The 27,059-nt window shown below is 40.6% G+C and overlaps 1 protein-coding gene and 1 pseudogene across 2 annotated transcripts in view; one reads left to right on the forward strand and one right to left on the reverse strand.

The window, feature by feature from the left end:
• The window catches only part of STON2 (stonin 2), a 107,890-nt gene that overhangs the window by 69,412 nt on the left and 11,419 nt on the right, over nt 1-27,059 (forward strand). The gene's annotated exons all lie outside the window — the stretch shown is intronic.
• LOC110571491 lies at nt 418-920 on the reverse strand (annotated as a pseudogene).

Genomic DNA, 27,059 nt, shown 5'->3' on the forward strand with positions numbered 1-27,059 from the left:
AAAAGAGGATATCCAAATGACCAGCAGGTGTACAACTTCATAGCCATCAGGGAAAGCCCAAATAAAGCCACAATTTGACACCACTATACACCTACCATCATAGCTAGAATGAAAAGGACATGGGGCGCCTGGGTGGCTCAGTTGTTTAAACATCCGAAGAACCCACTGGTAGCAGGAAGAAGCAAGAGTCTTCTAGGATCGGGATGCCTGGGTGGCTTAGTCGGTAAGCGTCTGCCTTCGGCTCAGGCCATGATCCCAGGGTCCTAAGATCGAGCCCCGCATCGGGCTCCCTGCTGGGCAGGGAGCCTGCTTCTCCTGCTGCCTGCCACTTCCCCTGCTTGTGCAATCTCTCTCTCTCTCTCTCTGAAAAAAAAAGGAATCTTCTAGGGTCTGGCATTTGATGAGATAGATACTAAGTTACTGGGCATTTCCATTGTTTTTCCATGGGCAGAACATACAGCAGAGACGTGGGAACATGCATGCCTGAAGCCAGGTTACTCTTATGTGCCATAACTCTGTTGCTTGTAGGGCTGTTGTTGCTACAGTAGTTGGCTGTGCCCCAGACAAATGGGGTGCTGGTCTATTCCCACTGAGCTTTCTCCTAGTCTTCATCGCAAAGGGAGGGGTAAACCGCCTGTGCTCTCAACCAGAGTCTCTTGTCCGAGGTTCCTGGTTTGACAACATCCTGCTCAATACAACTTGTGTCTTCACAGCTTGAGATATGATGACTGATTTTTGGCCCAAGGAAGCTGGTGGTGAGCATTGAAAGGACAAAGTAGCCAATTTGCTTGCGACATCAGGATGATTCTTTCTGCCTTTGATAAAATGATAAGACTGCAGACCCTGATCTGGTGGTTTTTATCATAGGAGCATTATAATAGCTTTTCAGGGTCCAGGGAATTGATGTAAGTTTTTTCCATGTTGGAAATGAAGGAGCTGAATCCAGGTGCTGGGTCGGGCACAGTCTCCCCACAGCCAAAGCGCATTGAACTTTAAATGGGTGATTTATGTTGTCTTTTTTCTATGTGTGTTTTATACTTGAATAAAAATTTTATAAAAAGAGAACAGAATAATGAAAGCCCTCCAATTCATGCATTTCCTGGAGTAACCATGCCTCCTGACTATCCCTCCCTAACTGTAAGACTTTGGGCAAGTTACTTCTTTTGCCTCCATTTTGTCATTTATAGAAGGGAGAAAATAGCAGTACCTACCTCACTGGGTTGTTGGAAGGCTTAAATGAGATAATCCAGGTAAAGTGTTTATAACAGTGCCAGACACACAGAAAGCAGAAAGTAACTGTTAGGTTCATATATTGTGCAGTAAGTTCTCCATACTAGGTATGCTAGGGTTGATGTAAAGAAGTATAAAACCTGGGCCTCAAAGAGCTTATAACAATCGTAATTAGAAAGACAAGGTATGTAACAGAACAAATCATTGACACTCCAAGAGGGTATTGGGAAATTACAGAGAAGAAAAACCTAAGAATTCAGTGGAAGGAGAAATTACTGTAGGTTGGAATGTTCTGGGCAAAACTCATAGAGTTGTGAGAAGTCAGAAGAGGGGCTGCCCTTGGAGGGGGCATGACAAGAAAGAAGTACAAGGAGATTTATTTCTACTTCTGGTACTGGTTACATGAATGTAGTCGGTGTGTGAAAACTTTTGATATGTACGCCCTTCTGTATGTGTGTTGTACGATATGATTTTGAAGCCTGGTTGATATCTGATCTGAGGCAAGTTACTTCACCTCTGTGAATTTCATTTTCTCCACCTATAAACTATACTTAATATCTTACATAGCGTTGTCACGAGGATTAATGAACAAAGAGTATGTAGAACGCCTAGTCCAGGACGGCACAGTAAAATAGTTCATGTACCTGATGTGCTAACTGGGCTAGAAGGTGACAGACTGGGATAGACCTTTCCCATGTTAAGATTTGGAGCCTTTATCTGGGGCTTATTGCTTTGTCGAGGGAATGACCTCATGCCATTATTGGTGTTGTGAATGGAACCTGTCACAGTTTGTCAGTGTGATGGCGCAGTGACTCAACCGCTGGGACAAAGGGCACTTCTGCTTATCAGAACCGCTGCTCGACAATTGTCCCACACCGCCACTGTCCCTTTCCTTTTCCTGTTTAGTCAGAGCTCCACCTGCGAGTGCGAGTCAATGCCCGATCCAGGTGTGCATCAGTAAACATTTACTGAGTGTCTGCTGGCTGTCAGGTATTATGTTAGACGCTGATGGAGCTAGTAATAATGAACAGAAACAGGCTAAAATGTACATAAAATAAGACCTGGGCTTTGCCTTCCAATAGCTATAGTCTAGTAACAAGATCTATGTGCTTCTTCTGAAAGCTATTTATTTTCCCCCTCCTCTCCCCTCTTTGTCTCTCCTGTTATCCTCCACTCACCCACCCCTTCCCCCTCACACACCAACCCTTCCCTGAACTCCACTCCATGGAAGCAGGCTACGAGCCATTTAACATGGCCTCTATCCAACAAAAGCAATCAACCCGTAGCATATATCTTCTTCTTGGCTCCCCCAAAACTCTAGACGGCCATGCCTTCCATTAATTGTGATAACAGAAGCAGCCATTTATTAGGTGTCTGGTACCTGCAAGGCATTATGCCAGGCGCTTGCCTACATTATCTGTAACTCTCACAACATGCTGCAGGGCATCATTATCCCATTTTATAGGTGAGGGACCTGAGGCTTGGAGAACAGAAATCACTTGCCTGACGTTACCCACAGCCTGTTTGCGTTACAGTGCTCTCTCCCGTGTGCCGTGCTCCTTGTGGAGCTGTTGGCAGTGTTCGCTCTGATGATTAAACATTGTAAACACCCTTCTGCGTCAGTTCATCAGTCAACTTCGCACCTATAAACCTGTGTGGTTAGGAGAGGCTGGTGCCAAGGCCACTCTTGCTGTAATTATTCTAGCTTGACTGGAAATGTCAATAAAGAGCCACTCAGCCTCGCAAACAACTTCTGACCTCTTGTTTTGTAAATGCCTTAATATTCAGCAGCACTAACCTGCTGTGCCATCAGGAGGGATACTGAACCTATTTCGTTATCTATATTAAAATCTTGGATGCAGGTGCCTCAGGAAGAGCCTCTGTGTATTGAGAAAATTCTGCCACTTTGGCCCTGCCTTACTAGGCTGTCTCTCTCGGATTAATTTAGTACCTCCCACTAGCCTCTGTTCTAGGAATCTGGAGACCAATAGGGCCGTGTGATGCAGGTTAAAGGGAACATTGCCATGAGCTGGGCATAGAGGAGGCCCCGCGATCAGGTGCATGTTCTGGGTGGTTTTGTGTGGAAAGGCACAATGCAGAGTGGCTGTTTTTCCCACTAGTCCAGGTGTTTTGGGGGCCTGGGCTCTAACCCCGTGGAAGCCACTCAAACTGAGATAGCCAACTCTATGTAACACAGTCTCATGGCGTATGTTGGGCACAAGTCATGTTCACACGAGGAGGGGGATCAAAAGCCAGCAAATCACTGTGGGTTGCAGGTCTAGTCCTAAGCTTTCCAAGCCTTAGAAAGGTAATCACATTCTTGTTTTGAGAGGTAAGCCTTTCTGGGGATTGATGCACCATCTACAGTAGGAGACATATATTGGCAGTCTGACTAACACCAGTGATTTGCTCAGAAATAAAAGCTACTCTAATTTGAGTTTTCTCTGCCTGTGCTTAGATTTTTAGGTATTATTTCCAGTTCCCACAACCACCCCTCAAGCTGTTGGATAGTTACTCGCATTTCACAAATGTCAGTACTGAGCCAGCATCCCCACCAGGTAGACTTGGTTCCAAATCTTGAGCTCTTTCCACTCTTTCTCAGCACCTGAAAGCACTCTGTCTGCTGTTAGATTTCCAGTGGAGATGTCAGCTGCTTTGCCAGTTTGGCTTCAACCAACTCAGGCAGAATTATCAAGCATTTCCCTTTTTGGGTTCACACAGCACTTTGCACATACCTATAGGAGCACTTTGTATTGTATGGTAATTGCACTGATAATGTCTTACTCGTTTTTTTGATGTAGGGCCCGTTGCAGTACCGGGCAGTGTTGTGTAGTGGAAGGACTGGGTTTAAATCTTGTGTCTGGTTTCGCTAACATTTTATCCTCAGCATGTGACACACCACTTGTTAGCGAACGTATATGCTCAGTAAGTATTGAATGAACTAATGAATGAGTAAATACAATCTTGGCTATTATTTTTCCTCTGTGAATCTTTTTCATTATTAAAACTGAAGGATAATTGTATCTACTTTATAGGGCTCATATGAGATTAAATGAATCAGTGAAACCAGGGTAAGTGATGGTGTGATAGTGACTTTTGAGATTCAGGTAGTGGTTTTAAGATTTGTCATGTTGCTCTATGTCTGAACAGTTCACTTAGGTTTATTGCTACAGTAGTACTCTATTATATGAATATGACACAGTTTGCTTAGCCATTCTCCTGTTGATGGGTAGTGGGGGTATTTCCAGTTTTTTACTATAATTAATAAAGCTACTATGAACATTCTTGAACAAATCTATTTGTGGACATATTTTTCACTTCTCTCACATATAAACATGGTAGTGGAATTGCTGGATCATAAGTTAGGTGAATGTGCAAATTTATTAGGCTGCTAAACCATTTTTCAAAGTGATTTTACCGCTTTGTACTCTTACCAACAATATAAGAGAGTTCTAGTTGTTTTCCATCCTGTAACATATGATATGATCATGCTTTCCAACTTTAGCCTTTCTGGTGGATGTGTCGTATCTCATTATAGTTCAATTTGCACTTCCTTAGTGTCTAATGATGTTGAGCACCTTATCATGTGCTCTGTGGCCATTCATATAGCTTCTTTTATGAAGGGCCTGTTTTTTTAAATTGGTTATTCTTCTTTTTATTATTGATTTGTGGGAGTTCTTTATGTATTCTGGATATGTCTTTTTTTTAATAGCTTGCCTTTTAACTTTTTAAGTGATATCTTGATAAATTGATAAGATGCAATTTATTAAGTTTTTTTTTCTTTCATGGTAGTGCTTTTTGTGTCATGAGAAATCACTGCAGCCTGCAAGGTCATGAAATTTTTTTTTATGTTTTCCTACAAAAGTTTTACAGTTTTGGTTCTCATATAGATCTATGACCTTTCTCACTTTAATTCCTGTATATATAGAGAGAGAGGAAAAGGTTAAGGTCTGTTTTTTCCCATATGTGTGTCTAGTTGCTCCAGCACACTTTATTGAAAAGAACTTCCCTCCCCCATTGAATTCTACGGCACCTTTGTCAAAACCCAGATGAGTATATATGTATGGGTCTACTTCTCGACTCTCTATTCTCTTCCATTAACTTATTTGTCTTTCCTATTATACTATCTTAGTTACTGAGTCTTTATAGTAAATCTTAAAATTTAGTAATAAAGCCCTCCAACATTTTTCTTCTTCAAGATTATCTTGGCTATTGACAGGCTTTGATAAAAACTGAGTTTGTCAGTTTCTACCAAAGGGAAAAAAAAAAAAGTCCAGGGATTTTGTTTGGATTTGCACTGACTCTATAATTCAATTTCAGAAACTTTTTCATCTTAACATTTTGAGTCTTAAAATCCATTAACATGAAATCTCTCCATTGTTTAGGCCTTCTTTAATTTCTCTCATTAGTGTTCTGTAGTTTTCAAGTATAGAGGTCTTACATGTTTAATTTAATCTGTGTTTTTGAAATTTTTATGATATTGTAATTTTTAAAATTTCATTTTCCAGTTATTTGTTACTAGTATTTATTTATTTTTAAAGATTTTATGTATTTACTTGAGAGAGAGCGTGAGAGAGCGAGTAAGAGAGCACAGGCAGGGGGAGCTGCAAAGGGAGAGGGAGAAGCAGGCTCCCTGCTGAGCAGGGAGCCCAACATGGGGCTGGATCCTAGGACCCTGGGATCCTGGCCTGAGCCAAAGGTAGACTCTTTTTTTTTTTTTAATTTCAATTCTATTTTATTTAAATTTTGATTGTATTTCAAATCTGATCCTCTTTTGTATATATTTCAAGGTTATTTTTTATCTGTTTTAAAGGATTAAACATAGTTACTGTAAAGTCTGTGTCTAATAATTCCATTTATCTGAAATTCTTAAAGGTCTGTTCCGTTGTTTTTTTTTTCCTCATTCATGGTACCTTGTTTGTGTTATTTATTTATTTATTTATTTAATTATGTTATGTTAATCACCGTACATTACATCATTAGTTTTTGATGTAGTGTTCCATGATTCATTGTGTATAACACCCAGTGCTCCATTCAATACGTGCCCTCCTTAATACCCATCACCAGGCTAGCCCATTCCCCCACCCCTCTCCCCTCTAGAACCCTCAGTTTGTTTCTCAGAGTCCATAGTCTCTCATGGTTCATCTCCCCCTCTGAATTCCCCCCCTTCATTTTTCCCTTCCTACTATCTTTTTTTTTTTAACATACAATGTGTTACTTGTTTCAGAGGTACAGGTCTGTGATCCATCAGTCTTACACAATTCACAGCACTCACCATAGCACATACCTTCCCCAATGTCCATCACCCAACCACCCCATCCCTCCCACCCCCCACCACTCCAGCAACCCTCAGTTTGTTAACTGACTGAGCCACCCAGACGCCCCTGTTACTAGTATTTAGATAAATAATTAGCTTTTTTTTTTTTTTAAAGATTTTATTTATTTATTTGACAGAGAGAGACACAGCGAGAGAGGGAACACAAGTAGGGGGAGTGGGAGAGGGAGAAGCAGGCTTCCCGCGGAGCAGGGAGCCCGATGCGGGGCTCGATCCCAGGACCCTGGGATCATGACCTGAGCCAAAGGCAGACGCTTAACTGACTGAGCCACCCAGGCGCCCCTATAATTAGCTTTTTTAAGTAATGACTTTGTATCCTGACACCTTGCTGCATTCGCTCATTGCTTCTATGATTTTGTTGATATTTTTGGATTTGCTGAGTACACAATCATGCCATCTATGAAAAGAGTTTTATCTCTTTCTTTTGCTTTTCATTCCCTTTCCTTACCTTGTTGCCATGCATATGGACTCCACTACAGTACTGAATAGATGCGATGAGATTGGGGGAAAACATTCAATATTTCACCATTATGATATTAGCTGAGGGGTGTGTGTGTGTGTGTGTATGTATGTACACACACATACACACATATGCCCTTTATCAAATTGAGGAAATTGTCCTCCATTTCTAGTGTGCTGAGAGTTTTCATTACTGATGGGTGTTAAATTTTACTTTTCTTCATCTATTGTGATGGTCTCACAAGGTATTCTTGTACAACACATTATTCTGTGCATGTGTGAATAACTTCTCTAATATTCTGCAGAAGTTCAGAGGAGTTGCGTAAGAGAACACAAGTCCAGACACGTTTTTCAAAGTGACCACCAGATCCTAGTGCTATGTGCAGTTTCGTGTCCCGTGAGTCCCACCTGTGTCCTACAGTTAATTTGGGAACACTTTGGACTGTTGTAATTTTCAGTTTCTCCTTCATCAGCCTTTATAATAGCACAGATGTCTCTTATCGTGGTGGTAAACGTGGGACTTTGGGTGCTCCCCCCGCCTGCTTGCCTGTATCTTCTCATTTTTTTTCGGTGAACATAGATTGCTTGTGTTAAAAGAAAGTTTTTAACCTTCTGTGTAATTAATAAGATTACAGATTAGTAGACTTTAGACCCAGTCCTATCAGTTCTTTCTGAAAACTTTTCCTCTATACTCCTAAGTTCTGAGACATTCCATGTTCAGGTGGAGAAGAAGCTGTCCCCTTGCAGAACTGTACGATCACCATTTTTTCTTTTTAAAATATTATTATCACAGGACTGATTGTACACAGGGCTCATAATAAAATGTTAACACTGTGCTGTGCAACCACAGTGGTAAATCTCCATTGAAGGCGACTTCAAAGGCACCCGAAAGTGGAGTGTTACATCTATGACTTTATTTCTTGCTTCCTCAGTACATTAAACCTAATTTTCACCCTTTCCTTGTGTTTCAGCCTCCTGTATAAAAAGTACTGTATTTTCTGCCCATCATACTTTGTGATAAAACTTGAACATGTATAGATCGACTGAAAAAAGAATTCATTTAATGGTAGATGACTAAACTCTTCTTTGCTGACCCTTCTATCCCTTAATTTCTGGAGATGTTCCTTTTTTCCTCTTTCCCAACTTTGGGTTCCTAGGTGAAGTTCCCAGCACAATTCAGTTCAAAAGGCTGTTATGTAGTGGCCAGAGTGGGAAAATAAACACAAAGAGATCATGCCTGTGTGTGCTGTGATGGAAGTGTAGATCAAAGACTTGAGCCCTGCTCGGGAGTTTAATGACTTCCAGCAGATTAGTCTGAGTCCAGGGTGGTTTTGCTCAAAGGTAACTCTCTCTAACCTTCGCTTTAAATTCTGGCATTTTTGTCTATCCGATTAACAGTTGAGGATTTAGAGGCCTGGAGCTGGAGAAGCCTCTTTCAGACCAGACTGAGAATGATAGCTCTAAGATGTGGAATAAGGACCAGAGATAGGCTGTTATTTCCAGTGGCTGTGCTTTGTTTTCGTGGAACAGGAAGTCATTATCTGGAGAGCCACAAATCCTTGAGAATACATTTCCACTTCCAGAAAGGGAAGTGTCTCTAGCCTGCAAGCACTTAGAGCAAGCTTTATCGCTGGAGCTACAGAGCTCCCTCCCCACTGCCCCCCCAGAGCCATTCTAAGTCACTGCCTTGTCAAAATAATCACGGGGTTTTTTTTCTTTCTAATCACAGATTCCTGATAGAGGGAATGTTTTCTGCTTTTTCTCCATGTTTAATGTGAATATCGGTTACTTCCATTGCCTGATGTTGATTATTAAAATTAAAATGTTCACACAAAACAAAGAACAAACCTCAAAATGAAGAAATAAGTGCCCTTTTTCTTTCTTTTCATTCATCAGTAATAATGAAAGTAATTGAAGATGGATAGCATGCCATATTCTGCAGGTGGCATTCCCATGCATTCCCATGTCTTCTCATTTGGTTGTCACAGCCATGTTGTGGTGGACAGACCAGATTATTTTTATTATGCTTTTTAAAAGTGAAGGAGCTGAGACTTGGAAATGGAGTCACTTGCTCAAGATTAGGTAGTTAAGCAGACACAGAGTGGCGGTCGGCCTTGCGGGAACCCACAGCGGTCAAGCTGAGGGTCATGAACTCCCAGTTCCTGGGTTCAGACTCTAACTCCACCACTTATTTGTTTGTGACTTTGGTCACTAACCTCCATGCCTCGGTGTCCCCGAGGTAGGACCTACCTTATGTCGGTGTTCCAGGATCAAATCGAGAGTTTCAGTGCAGTCTGGCGGAGCACCTGGCATCCAGCACATGACTGGTGAGCGTTAGCCCAAGCCACTGCTGTGGTCTTGAACGTGGAGGTGGGTGGGTGGGTGGGGTTATTATCTTTCTCTCCTTCCAGCTCCCTCTCCTGCCTTAAACCTCAAGTCTACTCCCCAAGTCACCAGAGAACTCCAGACACACTCCAGAAGTCACCAGGGGCTATGTGGGTTTAGACAATCCAATCCCAATTTAAATACCCTGAAGAAAAACTAACACCATAAAGATCTCTCTCCTTGGCTCAGTGTTGGCCTGATTCTGAAGACGGTTGTGCTTCTCTCCACTGACACATGCCTTACCCCCCTTAATCTTAACCAGAAATCTTAAGGTTTTAGACAGAATAGTTACATTCCTCCTCTCTAAATATTTTTGGGACTATTTATTCTTTATTTGCTAACAGCCTTTATCAAATGCTGACTGGTGTATTTGCCCCTGTCTGCTCTTGAGGATAGGATAGAAATTCCTATGCTATGCAGTGCGTGCTCTTGAAAAGTCTTTGAGGAGGCAAACCTCTGTTTTATGTTGTGCAACTTGCCCTCTAATGTAACTGAGGTTCATGCTTTGAGGTGGGCAGATGATTCCACCTTTATGTCCTTCGCTTGACTTCTCTCATTTATGCAAAGAAGGGGCAACAAGTAGGCAAACGCACCAGTCGGCCATGAGTCCAGCTGCAGAGGAGGTTCGGTCTGACCTTAGGAAATGCCCTCAGTGTAGGAAGCAAAGGTTACTCTTTTTAAAGAGTGGAAGGCAGCATGTTTGTCAACATTTCAGCATGTCACAGCCAGGCAAGCTTTCGATTTGAAAATAGAAATCCTGATCCCATTACCTCATCTCTGTCTGCTGAAGTCCCTGACTTGAAATGTCAGTAGGATCACATTTACTTCCTGAAACAAATGATCAACATCGATCATCCTTTATCCACGATCACAGTTTCTTACTACCTTTCACATATCCTGCACGTCCCCACCGAGGCAGCCAGATGTTGCATATATGTACTGAAATGAATACCAACTGCCCTCCAGACTCTCTTGGTGTATGTAATGCTCGTAGTAACAGCTTGGTCGGATACCACCACAGCTGCTGGCCCTTACTGTCTTGCACGCTGCCGGTTTGGAATGTTGTCCCATAGAAACTCTCATCTATGAATATTAAGCAAAAGAAAATGTGGGTTCTGAAACTGTACATGCAGAAGAATCCCTGCTCTGTAGATAGGTATATGTTCATGAATGTGGATGTGCACAGTGAGACAGCTTGAAGGAAACACTGTCATAGTGACATCAATAATCTCAGGCGGCAGCAAGATTCAGGTGCTTTGATTTCATCTTAAGCAGCCTCCACACCCTGCACGGAGCCTGACCCAGGGCTTGATCTGAGATCATGACCAGAGCTGAAATCAAGAGTCAGATGCTTAACTGACGGAGCCACCCAGGCGCCCAAGGTGCTTTTAATTTTATGTGTTTCTGCACCATCCAAATTTTCTAAAATATAGAAATGTTCCTTACTATTCCTTAAGATGTTCCTTAAAATCATTAAAATCATCAAAAAAGTTCATCTTTATATTACAGAAGCAAATTGTTACTTAGTTTAGAACTTGGTGACTGGAACAATTATAAAAAGCAGTGTGCTTTAAAATGAATTCACATTATGAGTGCCTTAGATTCAGTGGGCCTTAAATCCCGAGTTATCCCCAGCCGAGGCAAAGGACACTCAACCCTGGTCCTATGGACAGTTGGGGAACATGTCAGTTAAGTGGCACCTGTCAGCTCAGGAGGTAGAAAGGTATGAGTGTGTTCTTGGCCTTCCACTTTCCCCTGTTCTCTGGTTACTTGATTTCATGTACTTTATCAGAAATACTAATGGTCTCTGGGAGACTTTTGAAAAGGCTGTGACCTCTTTGATCTGACATGTAACCAAGCCTCTCAACACACAGGTTTTGGTTTAATGTATCTGTAAATAAGTCTTTATTCCAAGATTGCTTTTTGCGTTTCTCTCTCTCTCTCTCTCTCTCTCTCTCTCTCTCTCTGTCTCATGCAACAGCTGCCCAGTTAGGACCTACTCAAACAACATGAGAAATTGTAGGACTTATTTGGAACCCAGAACTACCTCACTATCTGAATAGTAATTACAGACCTTACCAAACAGCAGTTAAGCACTTTTGAAGGTTTAGAAACATTCCTACATATGTGTTATTTCATATTTGCTTCCAAACTAGAACAGAGATTATGACTATCCCATGTTACAGGTGGGGAAATGGCACAAAGAGACTTGCCCAAGACCATAGCAAGTTTGTGGCAGAGCCCGGACTAGAAATAAAACCTTCTGTTTCATGGCTTTATCGAAGCTCCCACAGTGCCAAATGTCTCTTTCCAAGTTGTTCCCCAAGGGTACCTAGACTCTAAGGAATAATCATTATAATAATAACACCAAATATTTATAAAATGTTTACTATGTTAACTTTACATAAATTAACTCAGTCCTCACCACAACTTAAGAGGTTAATATTAGGGGCGACTTGGGTGGCTCAGTCGGTTAAGGGTCTGCCTTCGGCTCAGGTCATGATTCCGGGATCCTGGGATCAAGCCCCACATCGGGCTCCTGGCTCAGCGGGGAGCCTGCTTCTCCTCCCTCTGCCGCTCCCCCTGCTTGTGTTTGCTCTCTCTCTCCGTCAAATAAATAAAATAAAATAAAATAGGTAAATATTATTATCTCCATTTTACAGTTGAAGGAAAGCCCTAGTACACTTAAGTAACTTGCCCAAGGTCACAGTGTCAATAGATGGAATAGCCAGGATATGAACCAGCCTCGAGCCACAGCCCATTGACCACTTGGCAGTGCAGTCAGAACCTATCCACTTCCCACCTGTTTTTGCCTATGGTGCCCCAGACCAACGATGACAGTCCTTCAGAGAAGAGTCTTAAAATTCCTCCCCTCCAACCTTACCAGAGTTTGAAGTATGTGTCTTGTATTGTTTAAGCCATAGGAATACTGTTCTATTTCCTTGTGAAAAGAATGAGGGAGAATGGAGAGGAGCAACAAAATAGTTTGGCTCAAAGCCAGACACGTTTGGAACGTTCTAGAAATTTATATCTGCCCATGGTTCCTACAAAGATCTTGTCATCTGTCTCCTGCCTGGCTACTAAATAATTTGGATTGCAAGCAACAGAAGCCCAACTTTACTAACTTTAAGCAAAAGGAATTTATTCTAAGGATATACTAGTTTACAGAATCAGAAGAAAACCTTCATCATGGTCTCCAAGTACGGCAAAAGAGGGCAAGCCCCAGTGCACAAGCACCTTTCAAGTTTCTGCTTGTGATCTATTTGATCCTGACTAAAATAAATCACATGCTCCAGCTCAGAGGCAGTGTGGGAAGGGACTGCCCAAGAGCATGGATAGAAGAAGGAAGAATCTGAGGCCATTTTTGCTTTCTCCCACAGATGGTCAGGAACCTTGGCAACTTTAAGCCTCAAGTCAGCAAGAACTAATGTTCAGGCTCTTCAGCGTGCCTCTATCTGAATACCTCAGCTCCCACTATTTTCCTGTGCTGGCGTCAGTCTGTCCAAGATTTCCAACAAGTATCTGACTTTGCTTGGGTCATATGCATCAGGGGTGGGGCACCTTGATTCCTGAAGACTTGAATGAGAGGGGGGGAAAAGGTTTGGTTGTGAAGTGGTTACCCAAAATCGTGGGGGAGGGATGCAGGAGAGGCAATATGCGATTTCTTCCATCTGTACTGTTCCCTCTATTGAATGTGTCCTTCTGCTCTGAATTATGTGGGTTGAATTTTCCTCTAAAACTTTATTGAAAGCAAAAGTAACAGTTTCAACATGTTACTTGAACAACAGGACATTTAAAACATTTAATTTAAAGACACTTGCTGAGGGGTGCCTGGGTCACGCAGTGGGTTAAGCCTCCAGCTCTCAGTTTTCACTTGGGTCCTGATCTTAGGGTTGTGAGATGAAGCTCCGCTTTGGGCTCCATGCTCAGCATGGAGTCTGCTTGAGCTTCTCTCTCTTTCTCCCTCTGTCCCTCCCACTCGTGCTCTCTCACTTTCTCTAAAATAAATAATAAATCTCTAAAAAATAAAATAAATAAATAAATAAAGACACTGTGCTAGTGATGACCCTGGCATGGGTCAGGATCTCACAGGCTCACAGACCTCCCTTCTTCCTGCCATTGCTGTGTCTTCACTGGGTGCCGGAGTCCAGCTCCAGCCAGGGTGGGTCTCTTGTAGGAAAGGACGGCGTCGGCGAATGAGGAGACACAGACACAGGGTCAGGTTGCAAGCATCTCCTCCTGACAGCCTCGGAGGAACTTTATTTATATGTTAGGATATTTTTGTTTTTCCAAATCTTAGATCATTTTCTGGATTACAGCCATAGCCTTCTTTCATTTTTCCTTTGTAATGATTAACATGACCTTTATTGATTTCTGCTTATTGGCTTTCGCTAAAACTAAAAAACAGTACGCAAAGAGAAAGGTGCTAGACAGAGCGTGACCGTTTTGTTATTTTGTTCTATAGAAACTAATTCTTCGTGGAATTAGTTTCATTATGATTGCTTAGATAGACGTAACTAAGATGAGTAGTCACTTTATCATGAAACCCCAGAAATATTCCCACAATTATAAAGATTGCCATAAACAAAATGAAAGAGAACAGCAGGAGCCAGCTGTGGAATCTCCTGTTTTCAGGATCATCCCCCATACTTGGACTTTGTCAAACAGCATGAGTAGCTTGGCTCGTGCCAACTGGGCACCAAGAGGATAAACCAGAAAGGGAGATAAGACTGGTGGTCTGATACTGAGGTCGTGCCAGTTCTTGACCCTGGCAGGAACTCCGACATTTATTTAGGTTAATTTCATAATTTCTGCAGAATTGGAAGACTGTTCTTAAAACTCTCCAGAAAACAAGGAGGAGTGGTGATGAAGTCATATTTAGCTAGGTTCTAGGCAACAGGGAAAGCCTGAGGTCATTAGCATGATCACAGGGGAGCTGGGGCATTTAGGATTGAATTACTGCCCAAATAATAGGAGAGTTTAAGGGAATAATAGATTCTTCTTATTTAGCAAGATACTTCTCCCTTTGGACTGACAACCAAGACCATTTTTCTGGTTACAATAGCCCACTTTTACAAAGAACAGGGAAGAGGTGATATCTTTTTGTATATGTGAAGTCATGCTAAGTATTTGAAACATGCCTAATGTACTATATCAGTTCTCTCCAAATGTTTGGTCACATTTCTCCAAAGACTTGATCATGAGTCTCTAATGTGTGTGTGTGTATCTGTGTATAATATTATTATTTATAAATTACAAACATACTAGGTATTTTAGTAAATGTTTTATAACATGTAGACAAACATTAGAAATGTTTAAAGGATGGGTTAAAAAGTAAACAAAATTAGAAGCTCTGATATTTTCTTCCCACACCCCAGTGGATCATTCCGTGTACATCTTTGGGTGCATTCCCCCACTTTGGGGACTACTTATCTGGAATATGAAAACATCTTAGACCTGCCCAACGATTCCATAGGCAATTCTTAGTACCAGAGGGATAATAGAAAGTTGGATGTTCTGTCTTGAGCAGAGTGTACTCAAGACTTAACACTTCTCTTAGGTGATAGACTAGTGCTGCTTTGTTGTAGTCACAATGATGCTGTGAATGCAGACCCTCCTATCTCTTGTCATCCCCAAGCCTTTGGGGATTTATCTATGCAATAATTATGGAAAGATTTGGACTCATGGAATCATAATCTGAGACAGTCCTCTCTCCTTCTCCATCCCTCTTTCCCTTCTTTCCATTTTTCTTCCTCCTTTCCCTCTTCAATATGTCCTTCAATCCTCATCAGATTAATAATACAACTTCAAAGGCATTCTCTCTCTCTCTTTCTTCCCCCTCTCTTTTTTGCTTCCTTGAGAACTCTGAAATAATGTTTACATATTTTTTATTGTGATAGCTAACATTTATTGAGCTGTGGGCCAGTTAAATTCAGTGTCCATTAATGATCCCACCTACCCTCACGACTTTATGTTATTTGCCTTGACAGTTGAGAAATCCTGAGGTTTAGAGAGGGTGAAGTAGGGTGCCCAAGAGCTCATAGTTTTCTAATGGCAGAGCCAGGTTGACCAGACTCCAGGGCCCAAGCTTTACCCTCTCTTGCCTACAGTGACACAAAACAGGCAGTAGAGACCAGCACGAAGCCAGGAATTTAATCTGTCGTTACTTCAAACCACTTTTAAACTAGCCTTTCCCTTAGGAGTGTTGTGTCCACCCAGGAGACGCTGGTGTATATATGCTAGACAGTGTGGATGCTATACCAAGTCAGGAAAAGTACCGAGTGGGTGAACCATCTGGAAATAGCATTTCACTGTTTGCCTGCAGATTATCTACCTCATGAGGGCTTCTGAAAAATTTGAGATGTTCAGAAATACAGATCATCTCTACCTGCAAGAATAAATCTATTGTGCTAGAAATTAGTTGCTGTCCTATTTTTCTAAGAAATTATCTTAACTTGATGTGTTGACAGTTTATAAATTTCATCTACCATCAGTCTGTATAAGAATGTCTCTTGGGCTACCTTGATGGCTCAGTAGGTAAGTATCCGACTCTTGATTTTGGCTCAGGTCATGATCTCAGATCTCATGATCTCCTGAGATCGAGCCCTGTGTCAGGCTCCACACTGAGCATGGAGCTGCTTAAAATTTCTCTCCCCTCTCCCCTTGTCCTTCCTCCCACCCTGTGTGTGCATGTGCTCATGCTTTCTCTAAATAAATAAATAAATGAATGAATGAATGAATGAATGAATGAATGAATATAGAATGTCTCCTTTGATCTTGGTAACTAAACAGGAGCTGGATAAGTACTGAAATGAAAACAAATTACCAACTCCAAATTTAGTTGAAAAGAAGTAGCTTATTTCATACAGGAGCTGTTGGTGGTTTTGTTATTGTCATTGCTGGAAAGTCCATATAAAATAAAGTAATGAGCTTTGGGCAATATAGGTGAAAGGGTATCATTTATGGAGATCTTTTCAGCTAGTGGAAATTGCCCTTAACCTTTGTATGGGTGATCTTAGACCAGCTGATGGTACCCCTGCCACCAAGAGACCTTTTGAATTTCTCCTGGAAGCTATATTATAGCCTAGCAGTTCACACATAGAAGATAGGCTTGATACAGACTCAGTCCGAATGCCCGCTCTTCTCCTTATCCCCAACAGACATGTACCCAAGCCTATGTAATACTGTGTGAGAGCCCCCAGCTCTGTTTCTTTGCCCTTATCACAAGCCCCCTGCTGAATTTACAGAGTCAGCCTTGGAGAAGTAGCAGTTCCTGTCACTAAGGCTCAAATGGGTTGTTGCTGGGCTGTTTCCTCATGTGGTAGCCAGAAGAATAGTGAGTAAGGTTAGAGGGGCACACATGGGTGAGACTTCCACTGTGGCAGAGGGACAGGCAGGCCTGATGAGTCACCTGTCCTGGTCACAGTAAGGGCATGGACACTGTCCCAGTGCCCCTACAGATGGTCCTTGTCCTGGTCCCCACCAGGGTATAAAAACTCTGCTCAACTCAGAGTCAGGATGGAGACCCTCTCTTCCCCTCGCATACGTTCTCCCTTACAGTAACTTCTGGATGCTTCTCCTTCTCTTTTAAGCTCCTGAACCAAAAGAACCTTTTCCACTTCTCCTTTTGCCAGAGATGAGTTGTTTTTTTGAATTTCTATTTAAGTATAGTTGACACACAATGTTACATTAGTTTCAGGTGCAGAACATAGTGATTCAGGTTCTTTATGCCTTATGCTGTGCTCCCTGCGAGTGTAGCTACCATCTGTCCCCATACAATGCTACTACAATGCCATTAACTATATATTCTCTATGCTGTGTCTTTTATTCTTTTTTTTTTTTAAGATTTTTTATTTATTTATTTGAGAGAGAGAGAGTGAGAGACAGAGAGCATGAGAGGGAGGAGGGTCAGAGGGAGAAGCAGACTCCCCGCCGAGCAGGGAGCCCGATGCGGGACCCGATCCCGGGACTCCAGGATCATGACCTGAGCCGAAGGCAGTCGCCCAACCAACTGAGCCACCCAGGCGCCCTGTGTCTTTTATTCTTGTGACGTATTCATTCCATAACTGGAAGCCTGTGTCTCTCACTCCCCTTTATTCATTTTGCCCATCCCCCCACCCCTTTCCCTCTAGCAACTATCAGTTTGTTCCCTGTATTTATAGGTCTCATTCTGTTTTTGTTTCTTCATGTTTTTTAATTCCACATATGAGTGAAATCATATGGTATTTGTCTTTCTCAACCTACTTACTTCACTACCATAATACCCTCTAGGTCCATCCATGTTATTGCAAATGACATGACCTCATCTTTTTTTATGGCTGCGTAATATTCCTGTGTGTGTGTGTGTGTGTGTGTCACATCTTCCTGATCCCTTCATCTATCTATAGACCCCTTAGGTTGCTTCCATATCTCAGCTATTGTAAATAATGCTACAATAAACATAGCGGTGTATGTATCTTTTCAAATTAGTGTTTTCATTTTCTTTTGGTAAATACCTAGTAGTGGAATTAATGGATCATATGATAGTTCTATTTTTAATTTTTTGAGGAACCTCCTTACTGTTTCCCACATTGGCTGTCCCACTTTACATTCCTACCAGCAGTGCACAAAGGTTGCTTTTTCTCCACATCCTTGCCAACACTTATTACTTGTCTTTTTTATTTTAGCCATTCTGACTGGTGTAAGGTGATAGCTATCTCATTGTGGTTTTTATTTGCATTTTCCTGTTGATTAGTGATGTTGAATATCTTTTCATATGTCTGTTGGCCATTTTTTAAAAGATTTTATTTATTTGAGAGAGAAAGAGCACAAGTGGAGGGAGGGGCAGAGGGAGAGGGAGAATCTCAAGCAGATTCCCCACTGAGTGGGGCACCCCAGGCAGGGCTCGATCCCAGGACTCCGAGGTCATGACCTGAGCCAAAGTCAGATGCTTAACCGACTGAGCTACCCAGGCACCCCTCTGTTGGCCATTTGTCTTGGGAAAATGTCTATTTAGGACATCATAGAAGAATGTTATGGTCCATTAAGCAGAGCTTCATTGCCCATCCAAAAAGGCTTACACCCTAGAAAGCCCTTTTTGTTCACCCCTCTTTGGTGTGCTCAAATGGTCAAGGATGAGAGGGAAATACGGGGGCTTTTTGCTGTGACAATAACAAATAAATAAAACACAGGTAAGGTTCTCAGCAGGCCTTATTACTAGTTAAGTCTTTGATATACCCTAATGTATAAAACGTTGAGATTAATTTATAAAATGGAATGTTGATTTTTCAGTTTGTTATAGATATTGGAATCTATCCCTGCTCCCTGCCTGTGATCTCTGCTGGGGAACTGGACGTGGTTCCCTCAGACAACAGCAAGGTGTTACAATAAGATCTCTGCCCTGGTGGGAGTTGAAGAATAGCGTCTTCATCTAAGACAACATGAGGAGGTGATATCAGAAAGGCATAGTAAGCCAGGGAACCAGTAAGCCAGTTGAGTGGAGGTTTAGTTCTTAGAGGAAGAAGCCAAAAGCAGGGATCCAAAGATTGAGTACTGGCAAAGTGAGCAGGGGCAAAACAGAAGCAAAGGTTTAGAACCAGAGAGAACAGATTCATCAGGAACACACAAGTTCCTGGGACATTCATCAAACTTAAAGTCTGATGCTTGCTTTTCTGAGCAAAAAGGAGATAAAATGTGTTGGGTTAGCTCATCTTGATAAACAGGGAGGGAGTTGGCAGGGCAACTCAATACTGCTTCCTAGGTCCTCTTAGCAAATAGAAACTAGAATATAATGTCAAATGCTCCTGCTAGGGATTTGGTCAAACAGTTAAGTGGTAGTTCTATGAATCGGCTTCTTTACTTTGAGGATCTCTCTGACCAGCATCAGTGCATCCATCCTATCTCCCGGAGAATGCTAAGTACAGATGAATAGACTCAAACCCTCTGGCTCTCTTTATCAGTGTATTGTGATGACTAAGCAGGTCTCAGCTTTTTTTTATCCCAGTTAGAAGCTCCCTTGATAAAGTTCAGACGAATGACTTTTCTCTCACCCTTACACATTCACACATCAGGGGATGACATCACCTGACCTTGTGCCCAAAGGCTTCTTTGTATAAATGGATGTAAATCCTTGTTTTAATTTCTTTTCCCCTACTGAACAATGCTCCTGAAAAGCTGTGGGTCAAGGTGACTCTTGCCAATCTCAAAGGCAATAGGATTTTAGCTTAACAAACAAGCATTAAGAAAATACCAGAGTTAGTGAAAAGTAGGACTTTTTTTTTTCTAAGATTTTATTTATTTATTTGACAGAGAGATCACAAGCAGGGGTAACGGCGGCCAGTGGGAGAGGGAGAAGCAGGCTCCCCACAGAGCACGGGGAATCCAACATGGGACTTGATCCCAGAATCATGACCTGAGCCAAAGGCAGTCGCTTAACCAACTGAGCCACCCAGGTGCCCAAAAGTAGGACTTTTTAAATGTCACCTTGGGCAGTCCGCTTAAACTTCCTGAGCCTTGGTCTTCTCAGCAAAATGAAGGGGTCAAGTTTCATTATTTCTAAAATCTCTTCAAGCCCAAAAATTCCATGTGCCTCTTTTTACTCTATAGATCGATCCACAAATATGTAAGGGCCTGCTCTGCATCTGAGGCTTTCAGTATATGCTCTTGTGTAACAGTGACTGTGGTCTCATCTTGAGAAAACTGCAATAATCTCAGAATATGTGTTCTTGCCACTGAAAATAACTTCCAATGAATAGCTCTCAGTAAGTTTTTTGCATTTGTCATTGAATGCACACATTAGGTTAACAAATGGGGAAAGAAGATGACAGAGTATCTGCTGTATTCAAAATACCATAGAAACTTTATCTTCCCCCATAGTTCTGACGACTTCTTCGGATTAGTGACTTTGACTACCATTGTAATCATTTAATTTAATCTTTAGGGAACTTAAAATAGATTGTGGTCTAACATTGAAAGAATCCTCCATTTCTTTTTTTTTTTTCTTTTCACTTTTTAAATTTAAATTCAATTAATTAACATATAGTGCAATACAGAGGTAGAGGTTTCAGAGGTAGAAGTCAGTGATTCATCAGTCTGATATAACACCCAGTGCTCATTACATCACGTGCCCTCCTTAAGGTCCATCACCCAGTTACCCCGTCCCCCTGCTTCCCTCCCCTCCAGTAACTCAGTTTGTTTCCTAAGAGTCTCTTATGGTTTGTCTCCCTCTCTGGTTTCGTCTTGTTTTGTTTTTTCCTCTCTTACCCTATGATCCTCTGTTTTGTTTCTTAAATTCCACATATGAGTGAGATCATATGTGGAATTATTTATTCCATTATCACATGATAATTGTCTTTCTCTGACTTATTTCGCTTAGCATAATACCCTTTAGTTCCATCCACACCATTGCAAATGGCAAGATTTCTTTTTTTTTTTGATGGCTGAGTTGTATTCCATTGTATATATATATATATATATCACATCTTCTTTATCCATTCATCTGTCGGTGGACATCTGGGTTCTTTCCATAATTTGGCTATTGTGGACATTGCTGCTATAAACATTGGGGTGCAGATGCCCCTTTGGATCACTACGTTTGTATCTTTGGGGTAAATATCTAGTAGTGCAATTCTTGGGTCATAGGGTAGCTCTATTTTCTATTTTTTGAGGAACTTCCATACTGTTTTTCAGAGTGGCTGCACCAGCTTGCATTCCTACCAACAGTGTAAGAGGATTCCCCTTTCTCTGCATCCTCGCCAACATCTGTCGTTTCCTGACTTGCTAATTTTAGCCATTCTGACTGGTGCGAAGTGGTATCTCATTGTGGTTTTGATTTGTCTTTCCCTGATGCCAAGTAATGTTGAGCATTTTTTCATGTGTCTGTTGGCCATTTGGTTGTCTTCCTTGGAGAAATGCCTGTTCATGTCTTCTGCCCATTTCTTGGTTGGATTATTTGTTCTTTGGGTGTTGAGTTTGATAAGTTCTTTATAGATTTTGGATACTAGCCCTTTATCTGATATGTCATTTGCAAATACCTTCTCCCATTCTGTGGGTTGTTTTTTGGTTTTCTCTACTGTTTCCTTTGCTGTGTAAAAGCTTTTTATCTTGATGAAGTCCCAATAGTTCATTTTTGCCTTTGTTTCCCTTGCCTTTGGAGATATGTCTAGCAAGAAGTTGCTGTTGCCAAGGTCAAAGAGGTTGCTGCCTGTGTTCTCCTCAGGATTTTGATAGATTCCTTTCTCACATGTAGGTCTTTCATCCATTTTGAGTCTATTTTTGTGTATGGTGTAAGGATATGGTCCAGTTTCATTCTTCTGCATGTGGCTGTCCAATTTTCCCAGCACCATTTGTTGAAGAAACTATCTTTTTTCCATTGGACTTTCTTTCCTGCTTTCTCAAAGATTAGTTGACCACAGAGTTGAGGGTCCATTTCTGGGCTCTCTATTCTGTTATATTGATCTATGTGTCTGTTTTTGTGCCAGTACCATACTGTCTTGATGATTACAGCTTTGTAATAGAGCTTGAAATCCAGGATTGTGATGCCACCAACTTTAGTTTTCTTTTTCAACATTCCTTTGGCTATTCGGGGTCTTTCTGGTTCCATGCAAATTTTAGAATTGTTTGTTCCAGCTCTGTGAAAAAAGTTGATGAAAAAAAGCTCTTTGATAGGGATTGCATTGAATGTGTAGACGTTTCTAGGTAGCATAGACATTTTAACACTATTTGTTCTTCCAATCCATGAGCATGAAACGTTTTTCCATTTCTTTATGTCTTCCTCAATTTTTCATGAATGTTCTATAGTGTTCTGAGTACAGATCCTTTTCCTCTTTGGTTAGGTTTATTTCTAGGTGTCTTATGGTTTTGGGTACAGTTGTAAATGGGATCAACTCCTTAATTTCTCTTTTTTTCTGTCTCATTGGTAGTGTATAGAATTGCAACTGATTTCTGTGCATTGATTTTATATCCTGCCACTTTGCTGAACTCTGTATGAGTTCTACCACCATTTCTTTTTTTGTTTGCACCAGTAAAGACATTAGGAAGCTCTTAGGTACTAGCAGTTCTCCCTGTAGTGTCGAATGAGAACCTGATTTTTATACATGGCTTTTGTTTGGCAGCAGCCCAACTCATAATATAAGTAATTTGGAGGTAGCAAGTGGAAGAGATAGTAATTAAAATTATGCTGGATTTTTGGCTTTGGCTTTGGCTTTATTTTATTAAGTCAATAAAATGGAATTCTGGATGATTGTTACTTTTGTTCTGAAAATAATTAGTTTTTGCCTGTTTCTTACTGGAGAAATTTGCTGGCTTCCCCGCTCCCTACCTTTAGTGTTTCCAGTATCAGCCACATCAGTCATAAGTGTCATGGGAAAGATCTAACTACTGCTTTATCAACATGAATTACAGCTAAACTGTTTTCTTTCTCTGAGGTTAATTAGCAGGAGTGCTAAAGGTGCGTTTTGACCTTTTATTTCTTTATTTTTGTAAGCAAACAGTATTTTTTTTTTTTAAGATTTTATTTCTTTATTTGACAGAGGGAGACAGCAAGAGAGGGAACACAAGCAGGGGGAGCAGGAGAGGGAGAGGCAGGCTTCCTGTGAAGCAGGGCGCCCGATGCCGGGGCTCGATCCCAGGACCCTGGGATCATGACCTGAGCCGAAGGCAGCCGCTCAACGACTGAGCCACCCAGGCGCCCCAGCAAACAATATTTTTAATACAGATTTAGTATTTTTTAAATCACCTCTTACCCCATAGGAGACATCTGTTTTCACATCAAAATACTATGAACTATTATATTCCAAAGCTTTTTAATACATGTATGCTTTATATCATGAAAATGTACCATTCTAGTAGTAGTAGTAATAACAGCTGACGCCTACTGAACATTTATTACTTGCCAGGCACAATTCTAGCATCTGTATTTTCCCAACAACCCCGCCAGGTAGGATTTAATATTTTCTCAGGGAAAACTGAGTTGCAGAGAAATTAAACAACTTGCCCAAAGTCACTTAGCTAATAAGCTGCTGGTACACAATTGAAACCAAGGCAATCTGACTCCAGTTTGTAGGTACCCTTTACTATTCACTCAACAATATATATCATGATCAGCTTCCACGTAAATAAACATGCATCAGTAGCATTGTCTTGATAGCTGCATGGGATTCCGTTTTCGGGGTATGATACTTAATATGACCAGTCTCCCATTATTGGGCATTTAGGTTGTTTCCAATTTTTCTATGATACAAACATTACTGTGATAAACATACCACTATATACTCTTTGCATGCCTGTCTTGTTCTTTCCTTAGATTACACTCCTGTGAATAGAGTTTTTGGATCACATTTTTTGAGACTTTTATGCAAATTTTCAGATTGCCCCTCAGAAAGATTTTTTGAACACTTCCATCAGAGTGTAAATTCCTTTGTGTCACAAATAATGATTATTAGTCATACTAAATTTTTGTCTCTTTGACACAGAGATAATTGTATTTATTGTTTTATAAGGTTAAACTTCTTTCCCAAATAGTTATTAGACATTTATATTTCTTCATTAGCAAATTATCTGTTCTTACCCTATTTTATTTTATTTAATTTTTTGGTGAGGGTGTATCTTTTTTTTAAGAATTTTTTTTTTTTTTTTTAATTTGAGAGAGAGCAAAACATGAGTGCGGTGGGGAGGACAGAGGCAGAGGGAGAAGTGGACTCCCCGCTGAGCAGAGAGCCCGCCTTGGGGCTCCATCCCAGGACTTTGGGATCATGACCTGAGCCCAAGGCAGATGCTTAACTGACTGAGGCACCCAGGTGCCCCAGGTGTATCATTTGTATTAAGAATACACTGTCATATTACAAAAAGGATACCAAGTTTTTGTCATGTATGATACAAATATTTTCCTCCAGAAATGTTACATACAGGTAAGTTGTTTTTTTACATATGAAAGTCTCGAATAATATAATAAAGAGATTTTAATAAAAAGAGGCTCAGAACTATGGACTCAGAAACAAACTGAGGGTTTAAGAGGGGAGGGGGTGGGGGGATGGGTTAGCCTGGTGATGGGTATTAGGGAGGGCACATATTGAATGGAGCACTGGGTGTTATACGCAAACAATGAATCATGGAACACTACATCAAAAAAATTAATTAATTTTAAAAAAAGAGGCTCAGAAAATATATGACCTAATCTTTGCAAAAACAACTGAAGATGTCTTTCAGTCAATGATAAATGATGGAAAAGTAAGAGCTTACAAATAAGGAAGTCAGTGTTAATAAGGGATTACTTTTTAAAGCTGTATTTGTCAGTCCTTGGGTTCACCCCAAGAAATGCTTTATTTTCATGTGAACTAGAGACCACTTTTGCTTTTCATCTGTAAAAGTATCTTTATTAAGACATTTTTTCTTTATAAATGATTTTGTAGAAAGAAAATCTCATTTCCAGAAATTTGACGTAGGCCCCACTACTGCCCCAAATGATGGATTTTTAAAATGGATTGTAATCATGGGAGATGAAACTGCCAACAGAGAGAATATTTTTTAACAAAGTCTTTTGATTCTTTTTAATGGCTGTCAAAGAGAATACAGAATCTCTAGAAATTAATTTAATTAAAAATTTTCCCTGCAGATTTAAAGAAACTTCATTTAAATTGTATTCCAAGTCTAATGCTTCAAAACTGTCTAGGACTCTGTGTGATTTTAAATAACTTCATTTAGAAAGGAATTTATTGTAAAAAAAAAATTATGTTCAGTGGGGACAAAGGCTTTTTTTTTTTTCCCCTCCTTTCTTTTTTGGCTTCACAGAGGAAAATGAGAAATGCTATTTTGGGGACAAGATTCTCAACAGAAGGGAATCCTTTGGCAGCAAGAATAAACAGCTTTGGCAGAAAAGCACCCTCCAAAGGAAAAGGACTTCGGCTTGTTCAAACTAGGGAGTGGTGATGAGCCCCAAGGCAAAAAGGATATCCCTGGTACAGGGTCTGGGTCAATACCAAGCTGTTTGGGTGGGAACAGTACTGTTACAAAAGTGCCTTAGAGCGGCTTCATAAATAATTGATGAGTTTTGAGATGCACTCCTTTTCCAGTTGTCTAGGGAGGATCAGTTACTGTTCCAAGGAAGTGATTATATTTTACTCAGGGCCACATTGTTCCCTTTAGCCTTTGATACAATAATAATAGTAGTAGTAGTAGTAGTAGTAGTAGAAATGATAATGATAATAAAATATAAATCCTAAAAACCTGGGTTGTTTACTGACCCTTTTCCCTTCATTTTCCAGAAAATAAATCACACATCTGCAAAAGTGGATTAATTAATTTGAAGGAAAGTCTCATTTTTAATTTTAAAATGCTTTGAAATCCTTTTGTAGTTGCTGTGCCTACAGAAAACACTTTTTTTACCCATTGTATATCTGGGGTGAGTGTGGATATGTGTGTGTGCATGCTCACATACTTAGCCTACATTTTCGAAGCGACGTTTTCAACAGAGGGAATTACTCTTTGTTTGAATACATACACTCGGAAAGATGAATAACAAGCGAGCCATCCCGTCCACATGTAATTTCACTTGCAATTACGTATGGCATTGCTGATTTCGTTTGGTTAGATATTTGTGAGGGTTTAGTGAGGTGGTCAGAACACTCAACTACTTGACTCAACCACTGAGCATCGATTGATTTCTCTTTGATGCCAGATTACTGGCAGTAGAAACAGTGGGTGGAATTGGTAGCAGAGATCCCCATACGCATTCCTCCAGGGACAGAAGATAGAGCTGCCCCCATGCAAAGTCTCTTTTCTCACTTATTCAATCAACAAACCTTTCACCGAGTATCTACTATATGCCAGACACAGATTTGTTTTCTGTGCCATTCCTTCATCACAGTCCACTCCTTGCTAAAGGCTTCAATTTCCCCCTCCCTTTCCACAATCCCAGCAGATACACAGGGTCTTTATGCTACCTGAAAAGTTTGGCTCTTTCCCACATGGAAACTCAAGTCCTGTATCACCTCCCTTGAAGGCCCTGCTAAGGTGGAGTTTTATTTATAATAACGCCCCTTTCCCCCCATAAGATAAACAAGCCCCAAGATGGAAAAGTATTTTAGAGGAAAAAGAAGAGATTATATTATGAGTGTTTTCTCATGTTACTGTGTACTTGTAAATGTTTTAATGGCTAGGTATTATTCTATTGTATACCCTAGTTTCTTAACATTTACCCAAAACTTGGTTCACAATTTGGATGTATTTCCCTAGGGCAAAATTACAAAGTTACTGTTTATGCACATTTGTAAAACCCTTAATACAAATTGCCAAATGGCTTATAGAGAGTTTATAGCAACTTACAGTCCCATTAAAGGTCTGTTTACTGTTCATATCATGGTACCCTTACCCTCACTGAAGACTAAAAACTTTAAAAATCTTCACTGATTGTTTTTAATTTACATTTTTTTTATTACTAGTGAGATTGGACACTTTTTCACATGCTTATTAGACATTTTTAGTTTCTCTCTCCTGAGCTATCTGTATATGTCCTTTGTCTATATTTCTATTGGAGTTTTTATAGTCTTCTTATTCACTTGTATGAACTTATTTCATCTTAAGGGTGTTAATAATTTGTCTTTAATATTTATTGATCACATTTGGGCAAAAATCCCTCCAATTACATTATTTGCAATCACTTAGAACAGATAATTTG

Source organism: Neomonachus schauinslandi, chromosome 9 (assembly GCF_002201575.2).
Source record: "Neomonachus schauinslandi chromosome 9, ASM220157v2, whole genome shotgun sequence".
Lineage (NCBI taxonomy): Eukaryota > Metazoa > Chordata > Mammalia > Carnivora > Phocidae > Neomonachus > Neomonachus schauinslandi.